The sequence below is a fragment of the Ixodes scapularis genome, unplaced genomic scaffold (assembly GCF_016920785.2).
Source record: "Ixodes scapularis isolate PalLabHiFi unplaced genomic scaffold, ASM1692078v2 PGA_scaffold12__126_contigs__length_90152505, whole genome shotgun sequence".
Classification (NCBI taxonomy): domain Eukaryota; kingdom Metazoa; phylum Arthropoda; class Arachnida; order Ixodida; family Ixodidae; genus Ixodes; species Ixodes scapularis.
The window spans coordinates 58,906,285-58,919,249 of record NW_024609838.1 but is presented as its reverse complement, the minus strand read 5'-3'; positions in this window follow the sequence as shown (position 1 = coordinate 58,919,249).

Genomic DNA, 12,965 nt, shown 5'->3' with positions numbered 1-12,965 from the left:
GGTTCTATTCACTGATGTGTATTCTTTTTTCAGATGCCTTGGGGTACTACGTTAGCCACCACCGGAACCCCGACACTCATGAAGATGTGGAGAATCTCTCCAACCGCCTGGGAAACATGAATAATATCATGCCAATTTTTTTTTTTTGCATTGTACATATGTTTTTATGATTAGTTTTGCGGCGTGCAGTATGTATTTTTTTGACGTTGACAGAGGTAGAAACAAGTACGACACAAGGAGCGCAGACTTCCAACTGTTTATTTGGCGCAGACAAAACAGTATATATAACAGCAGTAATCGGGTTGCGGCGAAATAATTTATTTCTACAAATCATAAACCAACTAGCCCGCCAAAAGGTGTTACTTGTCTTTTTTTGTGGAAATAAATTGAATTTTATTAATTTACGACGTGTGTTGTCAATATGACCAGTTATACTGGTTTAACTGCATGGTGAATTTCTATTTTCTAGCCAAGCTTGGCTGACCACCCGGCCACTAACCTGGCCCATGCTGTATATACAATAAAGAGCCAAGCTTGGGGTACCAGGGAGCTTCCCGCCTGGCCCAGGCCTTAATTCCAGTGGTGAGCCAGTCCATGGCTACACAGGGAACTGCCGGTGGTCGCCAGACTGGCATACCAGGATGGGGCTGCCTAGCGCCATGGTGCAAAACAATCTAGGCCCAGTGAAACTCCCCCGGCTACCCCGTCGGGCTCAAGCTTGAGCCTGTCGTAATGTGCTGCTTGGGTAGAAAGTTGTGTAATCAGGCACCGACGAACGGAACGCGTAGAAAGGTCCCGGATTTACGCGGCGGCGCTGCGGTTGTATACGATCTCGAGGGTCCGACCGCTTCAGAGCTTTCCCAAGGCACTCGGCCAGCAGCTTTGGCTTGCGGTCGGGCCGTTCGGCAGTATGGCAGCGCGAAGTGGCTCCCGTTCTGAACTGATTTTTACCCCGTGTTTGCTGTTGCTTGTGTCCAATGATGTATCATGCCTAATTAGTGTTCAAACACGCAGGAACTGCAATGCGAGCCGCCCTGGCTGCCCTATTCATACAGCCTATCCAAAACATGCTTTAGTGGCGCAATCTCGAGCCGTTGACCCAGACTGTGGCAGCCGTGAGCGCTCGCTGAGCTTACTACCCCTCCTCTAGTTCACGGCCACTCAAGCGACCAAGGACGTCATGAAGGAGGCCATTTTTGCTTTTTTTATTTTTTAAATTGCCTATAACTTTTAAAATCAAGCGCAATCCGAGAAAAATAAAGTTTTCTTAAGTTACTACGTAGAGTGCGCTAAGGTCCCGGGTAAATTAAAAAAAAAACGATGTCTTGCAGGGTCCCTTTAATTGACAAAAGTTGTATACCCTCTGTCGCTATATTTCGAATCATTACTGAATTATACCTGTTGAGAGAATTTTCCGAATCTTTTCGCAATTTCTGGAGAAAAACTTGTTTTTAGGTCGTTGTTTTTTTATCTCTTCTAAAAATTCCGGAAATAATTATGTCTATTGAAACTAAACATTCGAGAGAAATGTCTCGGGTTGGGAAATGCAATAATGAAAATATGGCAACCAACCAATTCCTAAACATGTAGGAGTGCTACGTTTCGAAACGACTTGGTTCATCGTCAGGGGTGATTGTGGCCGTTGAGGAGCGGCGTTTTTCGGTCTTCTTTGTCTTCTCTCAGGGATGTAGCGCATTTCTCGATTTCGTTTACGAATATGGCGAAGCCCGTTCACATACACTGTTGGTAAAGCACCAAGGTACCTATTTATGTTGCCTTGCGCCGTTTGAATGTGCCAGGACTCAATTAAAAGCCTATGTCGGTTGTTAGTCTCTGCGTCGATAATGCTGGTGTTGTCGAAATCAATACGGTGATATTTGACATCGCAGCACTCAGCGACTGCGCTGCGCTCGTGGTCAAGCTTGCGAACGTTGTGTTTGTGTTGGCGTATTCTTTTATTAAAGTTCTTTGTCTCGCCGATGTAAGTGGCTGGACAATCTGCACAAGGGATCTTATAAACCACGCCTTGCGTTTTTTATTTTATTTCAGAAGACGATCCTTTGGGCGGGGCATGAGTAACCCAAGCGTCGTAGGCTTTTCATCGAGTCCTGGCACACACAAACGAGGCCAGGAAACATAAATAGGTGTCTTGGCGCTTTACCAACAGTGTATGTGGACGGGCTTCGCCATATTCGTAAAAGAAGATCGAGAAATGCGCCACATCCCCGACAGAAGAAAAAGAAGATCGAAAAAGCCGCTCCTCAACGGCCACAGTCGCCCCTGGCGATCAACCAAGTCGGTTCTGTGACAGTTCTATCAAGGGAGCTGCAGGTGACTAGGGCGGTAGCCGCACGCGAAGGGACTGGCTGGTGTAGAGCCAGAAGAAGAGAAGGACGACGGGGCTACGAGGGGCTTGGCAAGTGCTGCTGTTCCGGCGAGCTATAAACCATATTTTGTTATCTTAACAACTGGCGACGAGATTAAGACTACGAACCATGTTATTATAACAGGTATTTGACCGGGTTCCGGCGAAATCTACCGCGAACATCATGTCAGAGTTAGAGCCATTGACGGGGGAAGGTGGTCAGGAATGGGAAGAGTATGTAGAGATTGTGGATCAGTTCTTTATCGCGAACAACATCGTCGTAGACAAGCAACGAGCCCTGTTTCTGAGCAGCTGTGGCAGGCCAACGTACTCACTACTGCGCAGGCTGCTGGCACCTATGAGACCTTCGGAGGCCCCTCTCGCCAGAAGTCTTGAGTTGCTGAGAGAGCATTACTCCCCGCGACCGTCGGTGATTGTGCAACGGTATCATTTCTACTGCCGCGTACAAGACATTGGGGAAACTGTGGAGGAGTTTGTCGTTGGCCTGCGCCAATTGGCGGACCGCTGCGAATCCGGGGCGGAGTTGGCGAACAACCTTCGGGACCGCATCGTGCACGGCATCAGGAAGGAGGTGAAGCGGAGGAGGCTACTGCAAGAGCCTAACTTGACGTTGGATCGGGCGGTAGAGTTAATCACAAGCATGGAAGCCGCCGTAAGAGGTGCTAACAGATCACCGGCCGAGTGAGCGGGACAGTCGAGACAGCGGTGGACGGCGTGACAGCACCGTCGACATCGGCGCAGTCAGCGGAAGAGCGACGCAGCTGTTTCCGTTGCGGCGGCAAGCACCGGGAATCAACGTACAAGTTTGTAAATTGTGTTTGTTTCAAATGCCGACAACGAGGTCATATATCAAAACTGTGCCAGTACAAGACGAGCCTCGAAAGCAGAATCAGCAGCAACGACAAACATCGCGAAGGAAAAACGAAGCAAACGCTGAACTCGACTCAGACACCAGCGAACCGTCCGGTGCACGTCATGGAAGCTCAAGACAGTGAAGAGTCACATTCGAGCGTCTTGGGGGACCTCTGGCCGTTAAACCCGAGCGATAAAAATAGCGCTACTGGGAAACGGCCGAAAAGCGGCACCAGAGATCAAGGACCCGCCAATTTTCGCAGAAGTGACGATACAAAGAAAAACTGTACAAATGGAGCTGGACACCGGAGCTGTGTTTTCGGTTAAGGGTGAGACTGAGTTCGAAAGACGGTTTTCAGATACCATCATCGAACCATCAACCGTTAAACTGCGGGGCTGCTTCGGTCAGCTGGCTGCCGTAGTCGGCAAGGCGATGGTCAGGGCGGAGTTTGGCGGGAAAGCTGAGCTACTACCTTTGTTTGTTGTACGAGATGGTTTCCGGGCTCTTCTGGGACGGAACTGGGCAAGGGCTTTCAACATGCCTCTAGATCAGCTCGTCAATGTGCATCAGGTGAGCAGCACTGAAGTGTTGGCAGGCAGATTTTACTCCGTGTTTTTTGAAGGATTGGGGACGCTGAAAAGAATAAAAGCAGCTATCAGCGCACCGGAGGGAAGCAGACCCAGGTTTTTCCGACCGCGAACTGTACCTTTTGAGTTGCACGACCTGGTAGCGCAAGAGTTGCAACGCTTACAGCGCGACGGGATTTTGACCCCCGTACGAACGTCAGAGTGGGCGGCGCCTATCGTACCTGTACTAAAGAAGGATGCTAGGATACGAATTTGTGGCGACTTTAAACTCACAGTCAACCAAGTGGCTATTACAGAAGTGTATCCGGTACCGAGACTGGAAGAAATGTGGGCGAAGCTTGCTGGAGAACAACGTTCTCTAAGATAGATCTCCGCGATGCGTACCAGCAGATTGAACTGGAGCCGGTAGTTAAGAAGTTTGTCACAATTAACACGCAGTAAGAACTGTTTCAATACAACAAGCTGCCTTTCAGACTAGCGTCGGCTCCCGCCATATTTCAAAGAGAGATGGAAAATCTTCTACGAGATTGTAACGGCACCATTGTCTATTTGGACGATATCTTGGTCACAGGGGCAACAGAAAATGACCACCGCCAGAGTCTGGAGGCAGTCTTAAAGATGTTAAGTGAGGCCGGGTTGAAACTCAAACTGGCAAAGTGTTCACTTTTCCAAAGAAGTGTGGAATATTTGGGACACATTTTTGGCGCTGAAAGAATTCACCCCGCACCCAAAAAAATCGTAGCGGTAATCGAGGCGCCAGAACCTTCGAATATCAAAGAACTACAGCGCTACCTTAGATTACTAAACTTTTACCGAAAGTTTATGCCAAACGTGTCATCGGTGTTGCATCCCCTACATAAACTGCTGAAGAAAGGGGAGGCCTGGAGTTGGGGTCCTGAGGAACCAGCGGCGTTCAATACAAGCAAAGCGATGTTGACGTCTGCATCAGTGCTTGTGTATTATGACCCGACTCAGCCGGTGGTACTATGCTGCGATGCGTCACCACATGGCGTTGGTGCGGTATTGGCTCACAGAACAAGCTCCGGGGAAGAAAGGCCTATTGCTTTTGCATCCAGGCGCCTAACCGCAGCTGAGAAAAACTACAGCCATCTAGATAAAGAGGCCCTAGCCGTAATATACGGAGTGACAAAATTTAATCAATTCGTGTGGGGTCGACAATTGGACATTTGCACAGACCACAAGCCATTGCTGGGTCTTCTAGGACATGGCCGGGGAATCCCACAACAGTGCTCTCCTCGAGTGCTTCGATGGGCGGTAACGTTGAACGCTCACTGCTATCGACTGGTATATCGAGATTGTGAAAAGCAGCTGAACTTACAGAAAAGGGGGGGGGGGGAGGAGAGAAAGGAGGAAAAAGCATCTGATCGCTGGACTACCAACTATTTATTAACCCTCGGCTTCTTCTTCTACTGGTCTGGTGGCTGTCCTTTTTACGTCTTCTTCTTTTTCCTTTTTCTTGATCTTCCTCTATCTTCATGGGCATTTTCGTCTCGCAGGAACTTCTTTTCACTTGTTTGTAGGGCAATGGATGGTGAACTAACGCAGTTGTCTTTTTGTTGATCTATGGCTAAGGCCTCAAGTAGTTCTCGGGCGAACCGATCTTTGTGGTGAGCTAGGATGCTTACCGTTTCAAGCTTAGCCTTACACATGCATTCTCTACAATGAGCTGCTAGATGTCCAGGTGCAGCCAGGTTTCTTAAGTTTGCGGCATGTTCTCGCGTGCGGTCATTTATACAACGTCCCGTTTGCCCGATGTAGCTACGTCCACATGACAATGGTATGTTGTAAACTACTCCTTTGTCGCATGGAACGTATTCTGTCTTGTGTTTGGTGGTACACCTGCCCGTATTGTTAACCTGGGCTAGGTTGACCTCCTGCACATTGCGTGTGCCTTGTTGGGTGCCGAGCATATGATATTTATGCCGTGTCTGCTTGCGATCTTTTTTAACCTGTGAGTTACCCCATGTATGTATGGGACCACCGCAAAAGGTGAACGGGAGATCTGCTTCGGTGGATCAAGGTCAGTGCGTTGAGAAGTTCTTTTTATGTTGCGGCAAATCTTTTCACAAATGGAGGCCAGGAAGGGTTTCGGATATCCGGCCTCTTGAAGCCTGGATGTTTGGGTTTCAAAACTTTTTACCATCTGATGGGGGCAGGTCTTCCTGAGGCTGGCTGAAAGAGCTGCAGTAGCGACCCCTTGTTTTACAATTTTGGAATGTTCGGATTCAAAGCACTTCATATCTCCAACACAAATGTTCTGTTTGGAAGTTCAAGGCCAAATCAAGAAACCGTATGGAATTATCAACAGGGGGCTCGTAGGTGAATGTGAGCCCCATGCAGCTTGTCTGGAAATGCCTGAGGGTGGTGTGGAGGCATCCGTCTAGTGATTCATCAACTCCAGTTGTGCATAAAGTAAGAAAATCGTCAACATACCTGAAAATAGCGGCAACTCGCGGGTCTTTTAAAACTTGCTGTATGGCTACCCCACATGCGGCGAGAAAGATGTCGCACAGGTATGGGGCCACTTTTGAACCAATGCACACACCACTCTTCTGGACATACGGCCGATTTTGATGGGCTACTACCGTTGCGGTCAAATAATATCTTAAAACCTCCAAGAAGGTGTCTAGGCTAACACCTGCTGCATTTTGGAACTGCGCGAGCCCTTGGTTTTCGATGGAACTTCGGAGGACCTGTAGAAGCCTTGCTTGAGGGATGGAGTAATACATGTCCTGTACGTCCAAGGAAAACCCCGAGACAATGTTGTTTCCTTGTTCCTCTAGATATGATATCACTCGCTCAGAGTTTGGTATGTGGAATGGGTCCGCAGGGCGTATTGTGGAAAGATGTTGGGCCAAATACCTTGAAACACATGCTTGCCACGTTGTTTTTTCCGACACTATGGCCCGGAAAGGTACCCCTTCTTTGTGTGTCTTGGCGGAGAAAAACATCATAAGTTTGTCATTTTTTGCGGCTTTGATCTTGGTGCAAAGGCTGGTTTGTTGATTTTTTTCAAAGAGGTCTAAGATGAGTTGTTTTGCTGCTTTGGTTCGTTGTTCGTCAACATTTATAAAATTCTTGGTGACAGCTTGATGCGCCTTTTCTCCATATGCATCTGAACCAAGAACAACAAAACCTCCCTCTTTGTCTGAGACGCATAACTTAAGATCTTTGCTTCGCAATTCGTGAATGGTGGATTTGAAGCTGGTCTTTCCGTTGGTCTGGTGTATGAGGTTTTCAAAGGCTTGAATGCCCTCATCAATGATCTGAGGGCCTTTTCCTTGGGGAGCCTTGGCGGCTATTTGCCTTAGGAGAGCTACGTTGTCTACTGCCTCGAGCTTGGGGGCGATGGCGAACTTGGGTCCTTGTTCCAGCACCTTTCTGGCTTTTGTTGAAATTTGTATGTTCCCGATCACCTGGGGTGGAGTTTTCCTAACGTTTCCTTTGGCTTGTCGATGTGCTTCTAGATGGTGACGCCATATGGGGAGGAAACTCTGAACCCATAGGTTCTCCGTTGCATGCCTTGTCAAGGCGAGGTGATTGGAAAAACAATTGTAGGTAGAACATTTGACTCGCAGAAAATCGGTGAGGATCCGGACTTGGCGCCATTTTTCGGATCTAAGGATCTTGGACACTCGTTGGGCATGTCCTTGGGATGGTTTAACCGCACCAAAGAAGGTTTGCACTTCATCCAGGACAATCTTCTTTTGTATGCTCCGAGTGAGTAGTCGTGCTTGGCAGATAGAGGTGGCAATGAAAAGGCTTAGGGCTTGCGGCTCGAGGAGGTTAAGATTAACAAAAGACGTGCTCAGGTAACTAGAAAGATAACTTGCAATGGGAAGGAGCTGAGCTAGTTGGTTGTACATACTTAGATTGTGAAAACCAGCTGAACTTACAGAAAAGGGGGGGAGAGAAAGGAGGAAAAAGCATCTGATCGCTGGACTACCAACTATTTATTAACCCTCGGCTTCTTCTTCTACTGGTCTGGTGGCTGTCCTTTTTACGTCTTCTTCTTTTTCCTTTTTCTTGATCTTCCTCTATCTTCATGGGCATTTTCGTCTCGCAGGAACTTCTTTTCACTTGTTTGTAGGGCAATGGATGGTGAACTAACGCAGTTGTCTTTTTGTTGATCTATGGCTAAGGCCTCAAGTAGTTCTCGGGCGAACCGATCTTTGTGGTGAGCTAGGATGCTTACCGTTTCAAGCTTAGCCTCATACATGCATTCTCTACAATGAGCTGCTAGATGTCCAGGTGCAGCCAGGTTTCTTAAGTTTGCGGCATGTTCTCGCGTGCGGTCATTTATACAACGTCCCGTTTGCCCGATGTAGCTACGTCCACATGACAATGGTATATTGTAAACTACTCCTTTGTGGCATGGAACGTATTCTGTCTTGTGTTTGGTGGTACACCTGCCCGTATTGTTAACCTGGGCTAGGTTGACCTTCCTGCACATTGCGTGTGCCTTGTTGGGTGCCGAGCATATGATATTTATGCCGTGTCTGCTTGCGATCTTTTTTAACCTGTGAGTTACCCCATGTATGTATAAGACCACCGCAAAAGGCGCCAAGTCCGGCTCCTCACCGATTTTCTGCGAGTCAAATGTTCTACCTACAATTGTTTTTCCAATCACCTCGCCTTGACAAGGCATGCAACGGAGAACCTATGGGTTCAGAGTTTCCTCCCCATATGGCGTCACCATCTAGAAGCACATCGACAAGCCAAAGGAAACGTTAGGAAAACTCCACCCCAGGTGATCGGGAACATACAAATTTCAACAAAAGCCAGAAAGGTGCTGGAACAAGGACCCAAGTTCGCCATCGCCCCCAAGCTCGAGGCAGTAGACAACGTAGCTCTCCTAAGGCAAATAGCCGCCAAGGCTCCCCAAGGAAAAGGCCCTCAGATCATTGATGAGGGCATTCAAGCCTTTGAAAACCTCATACACCAGACCAACGGAAAGACCAGCTTCAAATCCACCATTCACGAATTGCGAAGCAAAGATCTTAAGTTATGCATCTCAGACAAAAAGGGAGGTTTTGTTGTTCTTGGTTCAGATGCATATGGAGAAAAGGCGCATCAAGCTGTCACCAAGAATTTTATAAATGTTGACGAACAACGAACCAAAGCAGCAAAAAAACACATCTTAGACCTCTTTGAAAAAAAATCAACAAACCAGCCTTTGCACCAAGATCAAAGCCGCAAAAAATGACAAACTTATGATGTTTTTCTCCGCCAAGACACACAAAGAAGGGGTACCTTTCTGGGCCATAGTGTCGGAAAAAACAACGTGGCAAGCATGTGTTTCAAGGTATTTGGCCCAACATCTTTCCACAATACACCCTGCGGACCCATTCCACATACCAAACTCTGAGCGAGTGATATCATATCTATAGGAACAAGGAAACAACATCGTCTCGGGGTTTTCCTTGGACGTACAGGACATGCCATCCCTCAAGCAAGGCTTCTACAGGTCCTCCGAAGTTCCATCGAAAACCAAGGGCTCGCGCAGTTCCAAAATGCAGCAGGTGTTAGCCTAGACACCTTCTTGGAGGTTTTACGATATTATTTTGTCCGCAACGGTAGTAGCCCATCAAAATCGGCCGTATGTCCAGAAGAGTGGTGTGTGCATTGGTTCAAAAGTGGCCCCATACCTGTGCGACATCTTTCTCGCCGCGTGTGGGGTAGCCATACAGCAAGTTTTAAAAGACCCGCGAGTTGCCGCTATTTACAGGTATGTTGACGATTTTCTTATTTTATGCACAACTGGAGTTGATGAATCACTAGACGGATGCCTCCACACCACCCTCAGGCATTTCCAGACAAGCTGCATGGGGCTCACATTCACCTACGAGCCCCCTGTTGATAATTCCATACGGTTTCTTGATTTGGCCTTGAACTTCCAAACAGAACATTTGTGTTGGAGATATGAAGTGCGATCGGGGAAAGGGTTCCTTCCCTTTGAATCCGAACATTCCAAAATTGTAAAACAAGGGGTCGCTACTGCAGCTCTTTCAGCCAGCCTCAGGAAGACCTGCCCCCATCAGATGGTAAAAAGTTTTGAAACACAAATATCCAGGCTTCAAGAGGCCGGATATCCGAAACCCTTCCTGGCCTCCATTTGTGAAAAGATTTGCCGCAACATAAAAAGAACTTGTCAACGCACTGACCTTGATCCACCGAAGCAGATCTCCCGTTCACCTTTTGCGGTGGTCCCATACATACATGGGGTAACTCACAGGTTAAAAAAGATCGCAAGCAGACACGGCATAAATATCATATGCTCGGCACCCAACAAGGCACACGCAATGTGCAGGAAGGTCAACCTAGCCCAGGTTAACAATACGGGCAGGTGTACCACCAAGCACAAGACAGAATACGTTCCATGCGACAAAGGAGTAGTTTACAACATACCATTGTCATCTGGACGTAGCTACATCGGGCAAACGGGACGTTGTATAAATGACCGCACGCGAGAACATGCCGCAAACTTAAGAAACCTGGCTGCACCTTAACATCTAGCAGCTCATTGTAGAGAATGCATGTGTGAGGCTAAGCTTGAAACGGTAAGCATCCTAGCTCACCACAAAGATCGGTTCGCCCGAGAACTACTTGAGGCCTTAGCCATAGATCAACAAAAAGACAACTGCGTTAGTTCACCATCCATTGCCCTACAAACAAGTGAAAAGAAGTTCCTGCGAGACGAAAATGCCCCTGAAGATAGAGGAAGATCAAGAAAAAGGAAAAAGAAGAAGACGTAAAAAGGACAGCCACCAGACCAGTAGAAGAAGAAGCCGAGGGTTAATAAATAGTTGGTAGTCCAGCGATCAGATGCTTTTTCCTCCTTTCTCTCCCCCCCCCCCCCCCCCTTTTCTGTAAGTTCAGCTGGTTTTCACAATCTAAGTATGTACAACCAACTAGCTCAGCTCCATCCCATTGCATGGTATATCGACCAGGGGTCAATCTAGGAAATGCAGATGGGCTGAGTCGGCTGCCATTGCCTGGATCCTCGTTCAAGGACCACGTGACTGGGGAAGTGTTCATGCTAGAAAAGGCGTTTCCGTCGTTGTTGTCGGCAGCAGCGGTAGCACATGCTACAAATAAGGATCTCATAGTGTCCACAGTACGAGAGGCTTTGTGGTCTGGGAAGCGTCTGCCGGAATCTGCTGATTGGAGGACGTTCTCATGTCGACTAGAGGAATGTTCAGTGCAGGACGGCTGTGTATTGTGGGGCTGCCCAATAGTAGTACCAACATCACTAAGGCCAGCGGTGTTGAGCGTGCTACACGAGGCACATCCGGGTATTCAGAAAATAAAAATGGTCACTCGGAGCCATGTTTGGTGGCCAGGCATAGGCGAGGCTATTCAAAATAAAGTAAATGGTTGTACCATATGCCAAGTTCACCGGCGGGCACCGAGGTTGGTGCAACAAACACCATGGCCATTCCCGGAAAATGCATGGTCACATCTACATGTTGACTTTGGAGGGCCCTTTCAGGGCATCTATTTCTTGGTGCTAGTTGATGCATTCTCCAAGTGGGTAGAAGTGCACCAGGTGCCCTCACCATCGGCTAAACCCACAGTGGACTGCTTGAGATCAATTTTTGCCCCACACTGCCTACCTGATGCGGTCGTCAGTGATAACGGCCCGGCGTTCGTCAGTGTGGAATTCAAAGAATTCCTGACAAGCAATGGAGTTCGCGCTATCACTATTCCACCGTATCGCCCTGCCTCAACCGGCGCTGTAGAGAGGGTGGTACAAACGATAAAAGAAAAGCTAAAGAAAGGTAAACCAGGATGTTTTGAAGTCGAGATTCCAAGAATTCTTTTTAATTACAGAACGACGCGACATCACCTGACCGGACGAACACCAGCAGAGTTGTTGATGGGCGACGCCTAAAAACTCCCCTGGAGCTGCTGCACCCAGATCTCCGAATCAGAGTAGGGATCAAGCAGCTACAGCAGTAGGAGCGAGCGGACAAATCTGCAAGAAGAGGCGGATTACCACAGCCTGGTTTTCGTGTCTGCGCTCGAAATTTCAGACCAGGAGATCGTTGGGTCCCTGCGATAGCTGAGCATGACACCAGTGCACCGTCGGCACGAGTGATGCTGGAAGAGGGCGGCACCTGGAATCGCCACGGGGATTACCTGAGGCAACGAACACCAGTTCCACCACAAGACACCTTGGATGTGCAGCAGCCATTGGAGAGTGCACAAGACAACGTGGATGTGAAGCCATCATTGGAGAGTGTAGTGAACATGGCTCTTGGACAACAACCTTTCATGCGACCCGAAGACAGCGTAGCTGGGCATACACCATTAGGCAGTGTGGTAAACCTACCCGGTGAGCGTGTGCGTGACATGGGTGGTTCTTGTGTGTCTAGAGCCGATATACAGACCTCGAGTGCGGTGCGGGAACGCTCAGGACAGGATATTCAGGCGGAACCTGTGAGAAATGACACTTTAAAACGTTCAACTAGACAGCGCAGACCTCCGATACGGTACTCTCCTTGATTGACACTGTGAGTTGAGGGGGAGGAGTGTGACAGTTGTAACAAGAGAGCTGCAAGCGACTAGGACGGTAGTCGCTTGCAGCTCCCTTGTTATTGTGGAAAGTTATAAACCACAAAATATGGTTTATAGCTCGCCGGAACAGCAGCACTTACAAAGCCCCTCGTAGCCCCGTCGTCCTTCTCTTCTTCTGGCTCTACACCAGTTAGTCCCTTCACGTGCGGCTACCGTCCTAGTCGCTGTTCCGGCGAGCTATAAACCATATTTTGTTATCTTAACAGGTCCCAAACGTGCGGCTCCTACCCTACCAAAAATAACGGTTTGAAATTAAATCGGAATGAATCCGGAGTTTCAGACCGTCATATGGAACCGGGAACTAAATCGGAGACGACCGATTCGGAAACTTAACCGGAGACAACCAATCCGGAGGCCTAACCGTACTTGGTCAAATCGGATGTGGCCAATACGGAGAATTTAACCGGAATGAATCACACCGGAGATTAGGCCGTACCGGGCCACTCCGGACAAAAAAGGAATTAGATTAATAAAGAGCTAATGCTCAGTTTCACCTTCTGGTGTACTGAGGCTGATGCTAAGAGCCTTTTGAGTCAGT